This window comes from Ranitomeya imitator, chromosome 2 (genome assembly GCF_032444005.1).
Source record: "Ranitomeya imitator isolate aRanImi1 chromosome 2, aRanImi1.pri, whole genome shotgun sequence".
NCBI lineage: Eukaryota > Metazoa > Chordata > Amphibia > Anura > Dendrobatidae > Ranitomeya > Ranitomeya imitator.
Window position 1 is genome coordinate 848013028 of NC_091283.1, and position 14867 is coordinate 848027894.

Below are 14867 nucleotides of genomic sequence, written 5' to 3' on the forward strand. Positions count from 1 at the left end.
CCATTGCTGCAGCTTCTCTCCTCTGTCTCTCTATGCCATTGCTGCAGCTTCTCTCCTCTGTCTTTCCAGGCCATTGTAGCAGCTTCTCTCCTCTGTCTCTCCAGGCCATTGCTGCAGCTTCTCTCCTCTGTCTCTCCAGGCCATTGCTGCAGCTTCTCTCCTCTGTCTCTCCAGGCCATTGCTGCAGCTTCTCTCCTCTGTCTCTCCAGGCCATTGCTGCAGCTTCTCTCCTCTGTCTCTCCAGGCCATTGCTGCAGCTTCTCTCCTCTGTCTCTCTATGCCATTGCTGCAGCTTCTCTCCTCTGTCTCTCTATGCCATTGCTGCAGCTTCTCTCCTCTGTGTATGCGAACCATTGCTGTATCTTCTATATCTTTCTTGATCGTTATATAATACACTGCTGCCTTTTCCATCTTCCCAGACCTGCAGCTCCTCTCCTGTGTCACTCCACACCATGGCAGATATCCCCTCCCCTGTTCTCCCTCTTACCAGGTTGGTATTAAACCTTTACACAATTTTTTGTGGCCTCCATCAAACAGAGATGAAATAAGTTTGACAGCAATTAATTAACCCGGCCAAAATTACAGGAGGTTGTAAAACTAGTCCAAAGAATTCCACAATGTAGGAGCGGCTGATGCAGAACGGAATGCCGTCCACAGGGCACCATTATAATTAGATGTAACAAATGAAACACATTCATGGGTGAAAGCATGTCCCTTTTAGGCTATGTGCACGCGTTTCGGATTTGCCTCTGGAATTTTTTGTGCGGATTCTGCATCTCTTGGCAGAAAAAGCAGGTGCGGATTTCATGCGTTTTTTTACCCCTGCGGATTTCTATAATGGAATGGGTACAAAAACGCTGCAGATCCGCACAAAAGAAGTGACATGCCGCAACGTTTCCACACGGAATTTTACACTCCAGTAGCATTTTTTTTTTTCATTGATTTACATTGTACTGTAAATCACTTGCAGATCTGCAGCGTTTCTGCAAGTTAAAAAACGCTGTGGATCCGCAGGAAATCCGCAACGTGTGCACATAGCCTAAGAGAAAACCTGCAGTCGTACTCTTTGGTCAAGGAATGTAATCGTCTCTTTAGAAGATGAATCAGTGTGCGAGAAAGCTGAGTGACTCCCAGATAATCAAAATAAGAGACTTCAGCTTTCTCAGACTCCAGAATGAATTCCTTTGAAAGTTGGTGTATCAGGCGATGTAGCTGGCTGCAGAATGTGCTAACTGGGAACTCATCAGTGAGCTCGACTTTATGGGCGAGATTGTAAAGCTAAATGGACACAGAGCTTTCTAGGGCCGTAAAGAACTACCAGTTTTAGGGCGGCTCCACACCTCCAGATATTTCCTGTACCGGAAAAATCGGTATCGGAGATATCAGTGTGTCCGTGTGCTCACGTGGTACATCCGTGTGGGATCCGTGTGATGTCCGTGTTTAGCATCCATATGCTGTCCATGTGTCCGTGTCTTGAAACAATTTGTTTCCACTTTAACCCTATGCCTTTAAAAACTTGTATGGGTCTGTGTGATCCGTGCAGTCAATGGACATGTCTGTGTGTTTTGCACACGAACACACGGTCCGTGAAAACACGCTGACATCTGCAGAGACCCATTCATTTGAATGGTTCTACGTATGTCAGTGTCTCCGGTACTTGAGAAAACTGTTACGAGTCTCACGACACGTACCGGAGGCACTGACGTGTGAAACTGCCCTTATAGAGGAAAACGTTCCTTCTTTGGAAGTTTCTGGAGGAGATTTTCATTTCCCAAAACAGTTTTGAAGAGGTTTTTTTCCTGAAATGTTTTTCTTTTTTTGCAAGTTTCTGATTGGGCAGTACCTAAGGCCTGTCCCACACCTCCAGATAATTCCGGTACTGGAAAAATCGGTACCGGAATTATCCGTGTCCGTGTGCTCACGTGGTACATCAGTGTGGCACACGTGCGGCATCCGTGTGCCGACTGGGTACCACACGCACCGTGCAGAAGACAGCGCTACAGTTAAGCGCTGTCCCCTGCATCTGGTGCTGAAGCCGCCATTCATTTCTTCTCTCCAGCAGCGTTCGCTGGAGAAGATATCAAAAATCTTTTTTTATTGGGTGTTTAGTGCATTTTGATCACTGTGATAAAACCTATCACAGTGATCAAAATAAAAAAAAAAATAGTAAATGATCCCCCCCCCCCCCCCCCCTTTGTCACCCCCATAGGTAGGGACAATAATAAAATAAAGAATTTTTTTTTTCCACTAAGGTTGGGGTTAGAACTAGGGTTAGGGTTTCGGTATGTGCACACTATTCTGGTCCTCTGCGGATTTGATAAATCCGCAGTGCTAAACCGCTGCGGATTTATCACAGATTTACCCCGGTTTTTCTGCGCATTTCACTGCGGTTTTACAACTGCGATTTTCTATTGGAGCAGTTGTAAAACCGCTGTGGAATCCGCAGAAAGAAGTGACATGCTGCGGAATGTAAACCGCTGCGTTTCCGTGCAGTTTTTCCGCAGCATGTGTACAGCGATTTTTGTTTCCCATAGGTTTACATTGAACTGTAAACTCATGGGAAACTGCTGCGGATCCGCAGCGTTTTCCGCAGCGTGTGCACATACCTTTAGAATTAGGCTATGTGCACACGGTGCGGATTTGGCTGCGGATTCGCAGCAGTGTTCCATCAGATTTACAGTACCATGTAAACCTATGGAAAACCAAATCCGCTGTGCCCACGGTGCGGAAAATATCGCGCGGAAACGCTGTGTTGTATTTTCCGCATGTCAATTCTTTGTGCGGATTCCGCAGCGTTTTACACCTGTTCCTCAATAGGAATCCGCAGGTGAAATCCGCACAAAAAACTACTCAGGACAAACTGCGCAACAATTACTGGGGTCCAATTTCTCCTGTTACCTTTGTGAAAATAAAAAATTGCTTGCTAAAACATCATTTTTGAGGAAAGAAAACGTATTTATTATTTTCACGGCTCTGCGTTATAATCTTCTGTGAAGCACTTGGGGGTTCAACGTGCTCACCACATATCTAGATAAGTTCCTTTCGGGGTCTAGTTTCCAAAATGGGGTCACTTGTGGGGGGTTTCTACTGTTTAGCCACATCAGGGTCTCTGCAAACGCAACGTGACGCCCGCAGAGCATTCCATCAAAGTCTGCATTTCAAAACGTCGCTACTTCACTTCCGAGCCCCGGCATGTGCCCAAACAGTAGTTTACCCCCACATATGGGGTATCACCGTACTCAGGAGAAACTGGACAACAAATATTGGGGTCAAATTTCTCCTGTTACCCTTGGGAAAATAAAAAATTGTGGGCTAAAATATTTTTGAGAAAATAAATTTTTTTTTATTTTCATGGCTCTGCGTTATAAATTTCTGTGAAGCACTTGGGGGTTCAAAGTGCTCACCACACATCTAGATTAGTTCCTTTGGGGGTCTAGTTTCCAAAATGGGGTCATTTCTGGGGGATCTCCAATGTTTAGGCACACAGGGGCTCTCCAAACGTGACATGGTGTCCGCTAATGATTGGAGCTAATTTTCCATTTAAAAAGCCAAATGGCGTGCCTTCCCTTCCGAGCCCTACCGTGCGCCCAAACAGTGGTTTACCCCACATATGGGGTATCAGCGTACTCAGGACAAACTGGACAACAACACTTGGGGTCCAAATTCTCCTATTACCCTTGGCAAAATAGGAAATTCCAGGCTAAAAAATCATTTTTGAGGAAAGAAAAATTATTTTTTATTTTCATGGCTCTGCGTTATAAACTTCTGTGAAGCACCTGGGGGTTTAATGTGCTCAATATGCATTTAGACAAGTTCCTTGGGGGGTCTAGTTTCCAAAATGGGGTCACTTGTGGGGGAGCTCCAATGTTTAGGCACACAGGGGCTCTCCAAATGCGACATGGTGTCCGCTAACAATAGGAGCTAATTTTCCATTCAAAAAGTCAAATGGCGCGCCTTCCCTTCCGAGCCCTGCCGTGTGCCCAAACAGTGGTTTACCCCCACATATGAGGTATCGGCGTACTCGGGAGAAATTTTGCAACAACTTTTAGGATCCATTTTATCCTTTTGCCCATGTAAAAAGTTGAGGCAAAAAGAATTTTTTTGTGAAAAAAAAGTCCTTTTTCATTTTTACGGATCAATTTTTGAAGCACCTGAGGGTTTAAAGTGCTCACTAGGCATCTAGATAGGTTCCTTGGGGGGTCCAGTTTTCAAAATGGGGTCATTTGTGGGGGAGCTCCAATGTTTAGGCACACAGGGGCTCTCCAAACACGACATGGTGTCCGCTAACGATGGAGATAATTTTTCATTCAAAAAGTCAAATGGCGCTCCTTCCCTTCCGAGCCTTACCATGTGCCCAAACAGTGGTTTACCCCCACATGTGAGGTACTCAGGAGAGATTGCCCAACAAATTTTAGGATCCATTTTATCCTGTTGCCCATGTGAAAATGACAAAATTGAGGCTAGAATAATTTTTTTGTGAAAAAAAGTACTTTGTTCATTTTTACGGATCAATTTGTGAAGCACCTGGGGGTTTAAAGTGCTCACTATGCATCTAGATAAGTTCCTTGGGGCGTCTAGTTTCCAAAATGGGGTCACTTGTGGGGGAGCTCCAATTTTTAGGCACACGGGGGCTCTCCAAACGTGACATGTCCGCTAAAGAGTGGAGCCAATTTTTCATTCAAAAAGTCAAATGGCGCTCCTTCCCTTCCAAGCCTGCCGTGCGCCCAAACAGTGGTTTACCCCCACATATGAGGTATCAGCGTACTCAGGACAAATTGGACAACAACTTTTGTGGTTCAGTTTCTCCTTTTACCATTGGGAAAAGAAAAAAAAAATGTTGCTAAAAGATCATTTTTGTGACTAAAAAGTTAAATGTTCATTTTTTCCTTCCATGTTGCTTCTGCTGCTGTGAAGCACCTGAAGGGTTAATAAACTTCTTGAATGTGGTTTTGAGCACCTTGAGGGGTGCAGTTTTTAGAATCGTGTTACTTTTGGGTATTTTCAGCCATATAGACCCCTCAAAATGACTTCAAATATGAGGTGGTCCCTAAAAAAATGGTTTTGTAAATTTCGTTGTAAAAATGAGAAATCGCTGGTCAAATTTTAACCCTTATAACTTCCTAGCAAAAAAAATTTTGTTTCCAAAATTGTGCTGATGTAAAGTAGACATGTGGGAAATGTTATTTATTAACTATTTTGTGTCACATAACTCTCTGGTTTAACAGAATAACAATTCAAAATGTGAAAATTGCGAAATTTTCAAAATTTTTGACAAATTTCCATTTTTATCACAAATAAACGCAGAATTTATTGACCTAAATTTACCACTAACATGAAGCCCAATATGTCTCGAAAAAACAATCTCAGAACTGCTAGGATCCGTTGAAGCGTTCCTGAGTTATTACATCATAAAGGGACACCGGTCAGAATTGCAAAAAACGACCAGGTCATTAAGGTCAAAATAGGCTGGGTCATGAATGGGTTAAATACCAAAAAAAAAAAAGATTTTTCATATCTTCTCTTCAGCGAACGCTGCTGGAGAGAATAAATCAATGGCGGCTTCAGCACCACGCTGGGGGGACAGCGCTTACTGTAGCGCCGTCTCCTGCACGGCACACGGACTGCACACGGACAGCATCCATGTGCGGTACGTGTTTTACACGGACCCATTGACTTTAATGGGTCCGTGTGATCCGTGTGTTCCCAAGAACACTGACATGTCTCCGTGTTTTTCAAACGGACACACGGTCCATGAAAACACGCTGACATGTGCAGAGACACATTGATTTTAATGTGTCTAATGAATGGAATGCAGGGGAATGACCTGTAGTTACCTCGAGTCGCAGTGATGCGCCCTCTGCTGGATGAACTCATATGAACTCGAGCCTGGGAAAATATTTTGAAAAGTTCCCAGGCTCGAGTTCATATGAGGACATCCAGCAGAGGGCGCATCACCGCGACTCGAGGTAACTACAGTGCATTCCCCTGCATTCCATTCATTCACCAAGTTTTACAGTCAGGAGCACAGCTGCATTAGCAGAGCTCCTGGGCGTAAAATGATTTAACCCCTTCAGATGGATTTACAGCATGGGACAAGACTAAACGACGGAAGGTATGGGATATTGTTGTTTGTTTTGTTTAACTTTGTTTCAGGTGACAGGGGTCTTCAGGTGGATTAAGAGTATAATAAAATATTAAAACACCCTGTGCCTTTATTTCATTAAAATACTTTGTAATAATGTGTGTGTCTTTTATTAACCATTTCGTACTATTGGATTAATAATGGATAGGTGTCATAATTGACGCCTCTCCATTATTTATCTGGCTTAATGTCACCTTACAATAGCAAGGTGACATTAACCCTTCATTACCCCATATCCTGACTGACCACAACCTACTGACATTCTCGTCCCTCTCCTCTCCTAGTGTGCAACCTCCATTCCACAAACTCACTCACCCTCGCAGAAATCTCAAACATCTCAACTTACAATCACTCTCTGAGTCCCTTCTCCCTCTCACAGACATAGCTTCCCTTCATGACACAGATGCTGCTGCCACTTTTTATAACACCACAATAACAGCAACACTCGATTCGGCCGCCCCACTCATGCATAGTAAAACTCGTACAATTAACAGGCAGCCCTGGCTGACCAGCCTGACCAAAGAATTGAGACGGGCTTCCAGGATTGCTGAGCGGAGATGGAAGCGATCCCACTCTGCCGACCACTTCACTGCATACAAGCAGTCCCTCGCCAGCTTCAAGTCTGCGCTCACTGCCGCAAAACAAACTTACTTCTCATCCCTCATATCCTCCCTGTCCCACAACCCTAAACAGCTTTTCAACACTTTCAATTCTCTACTCCGTCCCCCCGCACCTCCTCCCTCCCCCCTCATTTCTGCTGATGACTTCGCCTCTTTCTTTAAACAGAAGATCGATACGATCAGAGAAAGCTTTGGCCCACAGCGCCCACTGCCCCTCTTAGCTGCTCAACCCTGCTCCTCCAAAACCAGCTTCTCCACCATGACAGAAGATCAGCTCTCCACCCTCCTGTCAAGATCACACCTCACCACCTGCACGCTTGACCCGCTCCCATCCCACCTCATCCCTAACCTTTCCACGGTCTTCATCCCAACCCTAACACACCTCTTCAACCTCTCACTCACAACAGGTGTCTTTCCCTCATCCTTCAAGCATGCCAAGATCACACCCATCCTCAAAAAGCCCTCCCTCGACCCATCCTCTGTGTCTAGCTATCGCCCAATATCTCTTCTCCCTTATGCCTCCAAATTGCTGGAGCAACATGTCCATCTTGAACTGTCCTCCCACTTCTCCTCCTGCTCCCTCTTTGATCGGTTACAATCAGGCTTCCGTTCCCATCACTCAACTGAAACTGCCCTAACTAAAGTCACCAATGACCTACTAACTGCCAGGAGCAAGCGACACTACTCTGTCCTCCTTCTCCTGGACTTGTCTTCTGCCTTTGACACTGTAGACCACTCCCTTTTGCTACAAATCCTCTCATCCCTTGGCATCACAGACTTGGCCCTTTCCTGGATCTCGTCATATCTGACAGACCGAACATTCAGTGTCTCCCTCCCCCACACCACCTCCTCACTTCGCCCCTTGTCAGTCGGTGTTCCTCAAGCCTCTGTTCTAGGACCCCTACTCTTCTCCATCTACACTTTCGGCCTGGGACAGCTCATAGAATCCCACGGTATGCAGTACCATCTCTACGCTGACGACACGCAGATCTACCTCTCCGGACCTGACCTCTCCTCCTTGCTTACCAAAATCCCGCACTGTCTGTCTGCCATTTCAGCCTTCTTTTCTGCTCGCTTTCTACAACTGAACATGGACAAAACAGAATTCATCATCTTTCCCCCATCTCACTCTACCCCTCCACCAGACCTATCCATCAATGTCAATGGCTGCTCACTATCCCCAGTCCCACACGCCCGGTGCCTCGGGGTGATCCTCGACTCTGCCCTCTCTTTCAAGCCACATATCCAAGCCCTTGCCTCCTCCTGTCGTCTCAAACTCAAAAATATTTCCCGGATCCGTGCTTTCCTTGACCGCAACACTGCAAAAACGCTAGTGCATGCCCTTATCATCTCCCGCCTCGACTACTGCAACCTCCTACTCTCTGGACTCCCCTCTAGCACCACTCCAATCCATCCTACACTCTGCTGCCCGACTAATCCACCTGTCCCCCCGCTATTCCCCAGCCTCTCCCCTGTGTCAAGCCCTTCACTGGCTTCCTATCGCCCAGAGACTCCAGTTCAAAACCCTCACACTGACATACAAAGCCATCCACAACCTGTCTCCTCCATACATCTGTGACATGGTCTCCCGGTACCTACCTACACGCGACCTCCGATCCTCCCAAGACCTCCTTCTCTACTCCCCTCTCATCTCTTCTTCCCATAACCGCATCCAAGACTTCTCCCGTGCTTCCCCCATACTCTGGAACTCTCTACCCCAACACATCAGACTCTCGCCTAACATAGAAACCTTCAAAAAGAACCTGAAGACCCACCTCTTCCGACAAGCCTACAGCCTGCAGTGATCCTCAACCTACTGAACAGCCGCACAACCTGCCCTACCCTCTCCTAGTGTATCCTCACCCACCCCCTGCAGACTGTGAGCCCTCGCGGGCAGGGTCCTCCCTCCTTATGTACTCGTGTGCCTTGTTATCTGCTCATGTTTAATGTATTTGTCTATATTTGCCCCGTATTCACATGTAAAGCGCCATGGAATAAATGGCGCTATAAAAATGTATAATAATAATAATAATAATAATAATAATAATATCCCACCGCTACACGGGAATGAAAAGAGAGTGGCCAAGTGCCAGAATAGGTGCATCTTACAGATGTGCCTTTTCTGGGGTGGCTGGGGGCAGATGTTTTTAGCCGGGGGGGGGGGGGGGGCGGCGGGGGTTGGCAATAACCATGGACCCTCTCTAGGCTATTAATATCTGCCCTCAGTCACTGGCTTTCCCACTCTGGCGAAGAAACTTGCGCGGGAGCCCACGCCAATTTTTTCCGCGATTTAACCCTTTAGTTTAACAGCTAGAGCCCCCAAATTTTACACCAAGACACTTCTTACATTACTAAAGAGGAATATGTAATAAAAGAAGGGATATGAGATGGTTTACTGTATGTAACCATGTCTCATATCATGTCGGGTTTGTGAAGGAGATAGGAAAAGCCGGCAAATGAATTACTGGCTTTTCTGCTATCTAGCGCTGTATGAAATATTAATATTTAATATATAAAGCTGAGTGTGTGTGTGTGTGTGTGTGTGTGTGTGTGTGTGTGTGTGTGTGTGTGTGTGTGTGTGTGTGTGTGTGTGTGTGTGTACACGTCTGGACCCCGAGAGCGTCATAGGCTATGTTGTGAGGCGAAATTTTAACCCCGCGCGTTCCAATTCACCAAACAATTTTGCCCCTATCTACATAATGGGGAAAAAGTGAAAGGAAAAGTGTTGAAGGCAAATTGACAGCTGCCAGATGTGAACAAGGGGGACTTAAAGAATGAGAGCGATGGCGCCAAAGAGTATATACAGTACAGTTACTAAGGTGGGGCCCCTGTTGTGAATTCCACTCTTGGGCTCCCTCCGGTGGTTGTAAGTGGCACTTTTGTGAGTTCTGCTCTTGGGCTCCATCTTGTGGTTTCTAGTGGTATGGCTGCTCCTTGGAGTTAGCTGTCATTAGCTGCCTCCACTTATCGTTCGCTATTTAAGTCTGGCTCTTTCTTCAGCCTGTGCCACTTGTCAATGTTTCCTGGCTGGATTCACATCTCTGCTTGGATTCTCCTGGTTTCCTGACCAGTTCTGCAAAGATAAGTTCTGGCTTTGCTCATTTCAGTCCACATTTTGTGGACTTATTGTTCTGTGCATTCTATATTTGTCCAGCTTGTCATTATGGATTTTTTCTGTTAGCTGGAAGCTCTGGGAAGCAGATTTACCCTCCACACCTTTAGTCCGGTGTGGAGATTTTGTAAACTCTGTGTGGATTGTTTTGTAGTTTTTATACTGACCGCACAGTATCCTTTCCTGTCCTATCTATCAAGCTAGACTGGCCTCCTATGCCAAAATCTGATTTCATTTCTGCGTATGTTATTTTCCCCTCCTCTCACCGTCAATATTTGTCGGGGGCTATCTATCCTTTGGGAATTTTCTCTGAGGCAAGATAGGTTTCCTGTTTCCATCTTTAGGGGAAGTTAGATTTTAGGCTGTGCCGAGGGGTCTAGGGAGCGTCAGGTACCCCCCACGGCTATTTTTAGTTGCGCTGCTAGGTTCAGGGTTTGCGGTCAGTACAGATACCACCTCCTTCAGAGCTTGTCTCATGTTGTTCCTAAACCACCAGATCATAACAGGCCCCGACATGGGATACTCACCACACACGGGGATATGAACACACACACAAAATGCGCCACACACTACCATGTGCTTGAACACATATACCACCCTCAGCACACATTTCACTCGCCACGCGCAAAACTCGCCATGCGCAAAACTTGCTGCACACAACTTGCTACACTAACCTGTCACATGCAACTCGACACACAAAAAGTTGCTATACGCATGTCGCCACACAAAACTCATCTCACAAAAGTCGCTACATGTATGTCGTCACATGGAACTCAACACACACAATTTGACACATGAAACTCGCCCTCAAACACACACAAGTCTGGTATTATCCTTCAAAAATAAAAATCTGATTAATAAGCAGACAAACTACAAGAGCAACAAATGTACCATATAGGAAATCCGGCAGCTGTCAGTCACATGACCTGCCTATTATGTGTATGTGTGAGCTAATATATACTGCCAGGGGGAGGGCTTCCTGTTGGCTGGGGATTTATCAGGCTGCCAATTTAGCTTACAAATACTGAGGTAAAAATACTGACCAAATAACAAGTGTACGCGGTCTAATACAGGGGAGATGACACACAGATATATACTATATACAGGGGAGATGACACACAGGTATATACTATATACAGGGGAGATGACACAGGTATATACTATATACAGGAGGAGATGACACAGATATATACTATATACAGGAGGAGATGACACAGGTATATACTATATACAGGGGAGATGACACAGGTATATACTATATACAGGAGGAGATGACACACAGATATATACTATATACAGGAGGAGATGACACACTGGTATATACTATATACAGGAGAGATGACACAGGTATATACTATATACAGGAGAGATGACACACTGGTATATACTATATACAGGGGAGATGACATACAGGTATATACTATATACAGGAGTTGATGGCATACAGGTATATACAGGGGAGATGACACACAGGTATATACTATATACAGGAGGAGATGACATACAGGTACATACTATATACAGGGGAGATGGCACACAGGTATATACTATATACAGGGGAGATGGCACACAGGTATATACAGGAGGAGATGACACACAGATATATACAGGAGGAGATGATACATAGATATATACAGGAGGAGATGACACGTATATACTGTATACAGGAGATGACATACAGGTATATACTATATAGAAGAGGAGATGACATACAGCAGGTATATACTATATACAAGGGAGATGACATACAGGTATATACTATATATAGGAGGAGATGACATACAGGTATATACTATATATAGGAGGAGATGACATACAGGTATATACTATATATAAGGGAGATGACAAACATGTATATACTGAGGTGAAAATGAAAAGGTGTGAGTGCAAAATGAGAGGAGTGAGGAAAAATAGTGGAGTGATCGGAAAATGAGAGATGTGAGGTCGAAATGACAAGTGTTAGGGGGGGAATGAGAGGAGTGAGGGGGAAAATAAGAAGAGTGAGGGGGAAAATGAGAGGTGTAAGGGGGAAATCAGAGAAGTGAGGTGCTATAACTAACCACAGATATTTACTATGCCCAGGCAACGCCGGGCTCTTCAGCTAATATATATATATATATATATATATATATATATATATATATATATATATATATATATATTGTGGGAATATAGCTCATCAGGGATCTCTGCTTTGGCCAAAGCAGGAGGCTATGGAGTCACAACGAACAATAGCAGGCTAGCGAGTTCCACACAGGTAGGTGTCAGGTGTATTTATTGTACACATTTGCCGTACAATGTTACACGTGCCAAACATGAAATAAAATGTCTAAGGCCGTCTGGCCACTAACTAACAACAAGATACTAACTGCAAAATAAACCTATACAACAAGAAAGAAGTTTGTGCAACCTTACTGTGTCAGCTCCCAGACCAGCAGATGAGAGACTGAGATCCCAGCAGTTCCTTGATTATATCAGCTGAAGCAAAAGCTGGATCGTATGTGGAAGGGAAGCACCAGAGCTTTCAGGCTGATCACTAAAGAAACCAGGACCGGATTACAGAGAAATAAACAGCTTCACAATCAATACCGTGATACATATGAAATGAAACGGGGAGAAACATATCTGTTTTCTAGTACTTCTCCCCTTGGCACCTCACTATATATATATACTGTATGTGTCTCACTGACATTATATATATATATATATATATCCCTATACTATGTGTACATATTAGGGAGAGACCCAAGTTGGTCTTCTTTGGGTTGCTATTGCTATTCTTTGTATTATGCTGCTTGCAAGTACTTTCCGTTTCAGGAAAGCATCCACTATGTATACTATGTGTAGTCATTTATTCTATCTATTCTAATAAAACCTGTCAGTGTGATTTTACTGTACACCACACTGCATTACCGGCTTTTCTATAGAACACCGCTGCGTATTTCTCGCAAGTCACACTATTGGTCCGTGTGAAACTTATAGAAAAAGACACGTATTTAATGAACAAAAAACAACTGAACTCCTGAAAAAATACCAGGGCCAAGGCTACAAAAAGTACATAATAATACAATCCCTGGAATCCTAAGGGTCAATAGAAGATAGTATACATGAGGAGATAATTACCAAATATAAAGTTTACCAGCATCCAAGTGGTGATGTCACGACCCCAATGCGCATTTCGGCGCTGTGCCTTCGTCAGGGGGAGTGGCATCACAACAAAAACATGACCTTTTTATACAGACAGTGGCCAATAAGCATACACAGTGTCAGAATTATGCGACCGGAAGTTGGATCAAGGAGGATCATGGACCTTGTAGTGAGACGCCGGACTCGCGTGGTAACTAGCGGCGCACAGCGCCCGGCATCTCCAAGGAGAGTGACGTCGGAGAGAGCGTCATGGGGCGGTTCCCTGCTCGCGCTTGTTTGCAATTTGCTGGGCGCCGCTCTCTGACATCCCGCCCCCGGTCATGACGCTCTCTCCGACGTCACTCTCCTTGGAGATGCCGGGCGCGCGCGAGTCCGGCGTCTCACTACAAGGTCCATGATCCTCCTTGATCCAACTTCCGGTCGCATAATTCTGACACTGTGTATGCTTATTGGCCACTGTCTGTAAAAAAAGGTCATGTTTTTGTTGTGATGCCACTCCCCCTGACGAAGGCACAGCGCCGAAATGCGCATTGGGGTCGTGACATCACCACTTGGATGCTGGTAAACTTTATATTTGGTAATTATCTCCTCATGTATACTATCTTCTATTGACCCTTAGGATTCCAGGGATTGTATTATTATGTACTTTTTGTAGCCTTGGCCCTGGTATTTTTTCAGGAGTTCAGTTTATTACTGACCCTAACCCCACAGTTACATATACATTGTTTTAGTCTTTGCATTAGGGGATCGTTGGCCCTGTTTTGTGGGGTTTTGTACCATTAGTCTAGTAGTCTTGGCTAGTATTTTTCTATAACCTGGTATACTTAGGTCATGCATTGAGGGATGTATTATTTAATCTGTCACACTTAGTGCTTTATCCGCCCATCCATTGGTGATGCCTGTTTGTTTTTCTTGGCTCACTAGTAGCACTGTTGGCTATTTTTAAACTTGTCTGTTTTATACCATTTAATAAAGGTTGTTTTTTGTTCATTAAATACGTGTCTTTTTCTATAAGTTTCATCTGACATTTCACGTAGAACGTTAATTTATCCATTTATTTGGACACACTTGGATATATATTATATATAATTTATATATATATTTTTTTATATATATAATTCTGTTATTACCGCATGATATATTTTTCGGCGTGTCTTATAGCAAGGATTATCATCTGTTACTGTACTATTGGTCCGTGTGTAACCCGTATTTTTCTCGCCCCCATAGACTTTCATTGGCGGATTTTTTGCGCAATACGCTGACAAACGCAGCATGCTGTGATTTTCTACGGCCGTACAAGACCGTATAATACGGATCAGTAAAATACAGCCGATAGGAGTTGGGCCATAGAGAATCATTGTACCGTATGCAATCCGTATTTTCTGCACCTCTCATACGTCGGTAAAACTTGCTACTGTGACGCCGGCCTAATACGGACGAGTGCAATGCAATAAAAAGTCGCATAGCACTCGGCCCAATGTTAATCTATGGGGCAGCTCCTATTATCCGTTGTTTTCTCGATAGAGAGTGGCCAAGTGCCGGAATAGGCGCATCTTCCAGATGTGCCTTTTCTGGGGTGGCTGGGGGCAGGTGTTTTTAGCCAGGGGGGGGGGGCCAATAACTGTGGACCCTCTCCAGGATATTAATATCTGCACTCAGTCACTGGCTTTACTACTCTGGCGGAGAAAATTGCGCGGGAGCCCACGCCAGTTTTTTTCCGTGAGTTAACCCTTTATTTTAACAGCTAGAGCCCCCAAATTTTGCATATAGACACTTCTAACATTAGTAGTGAGGAAAATGTTAAAAAAAAATAATGGATATGAGATGGTTTACTGTATGTAATCAT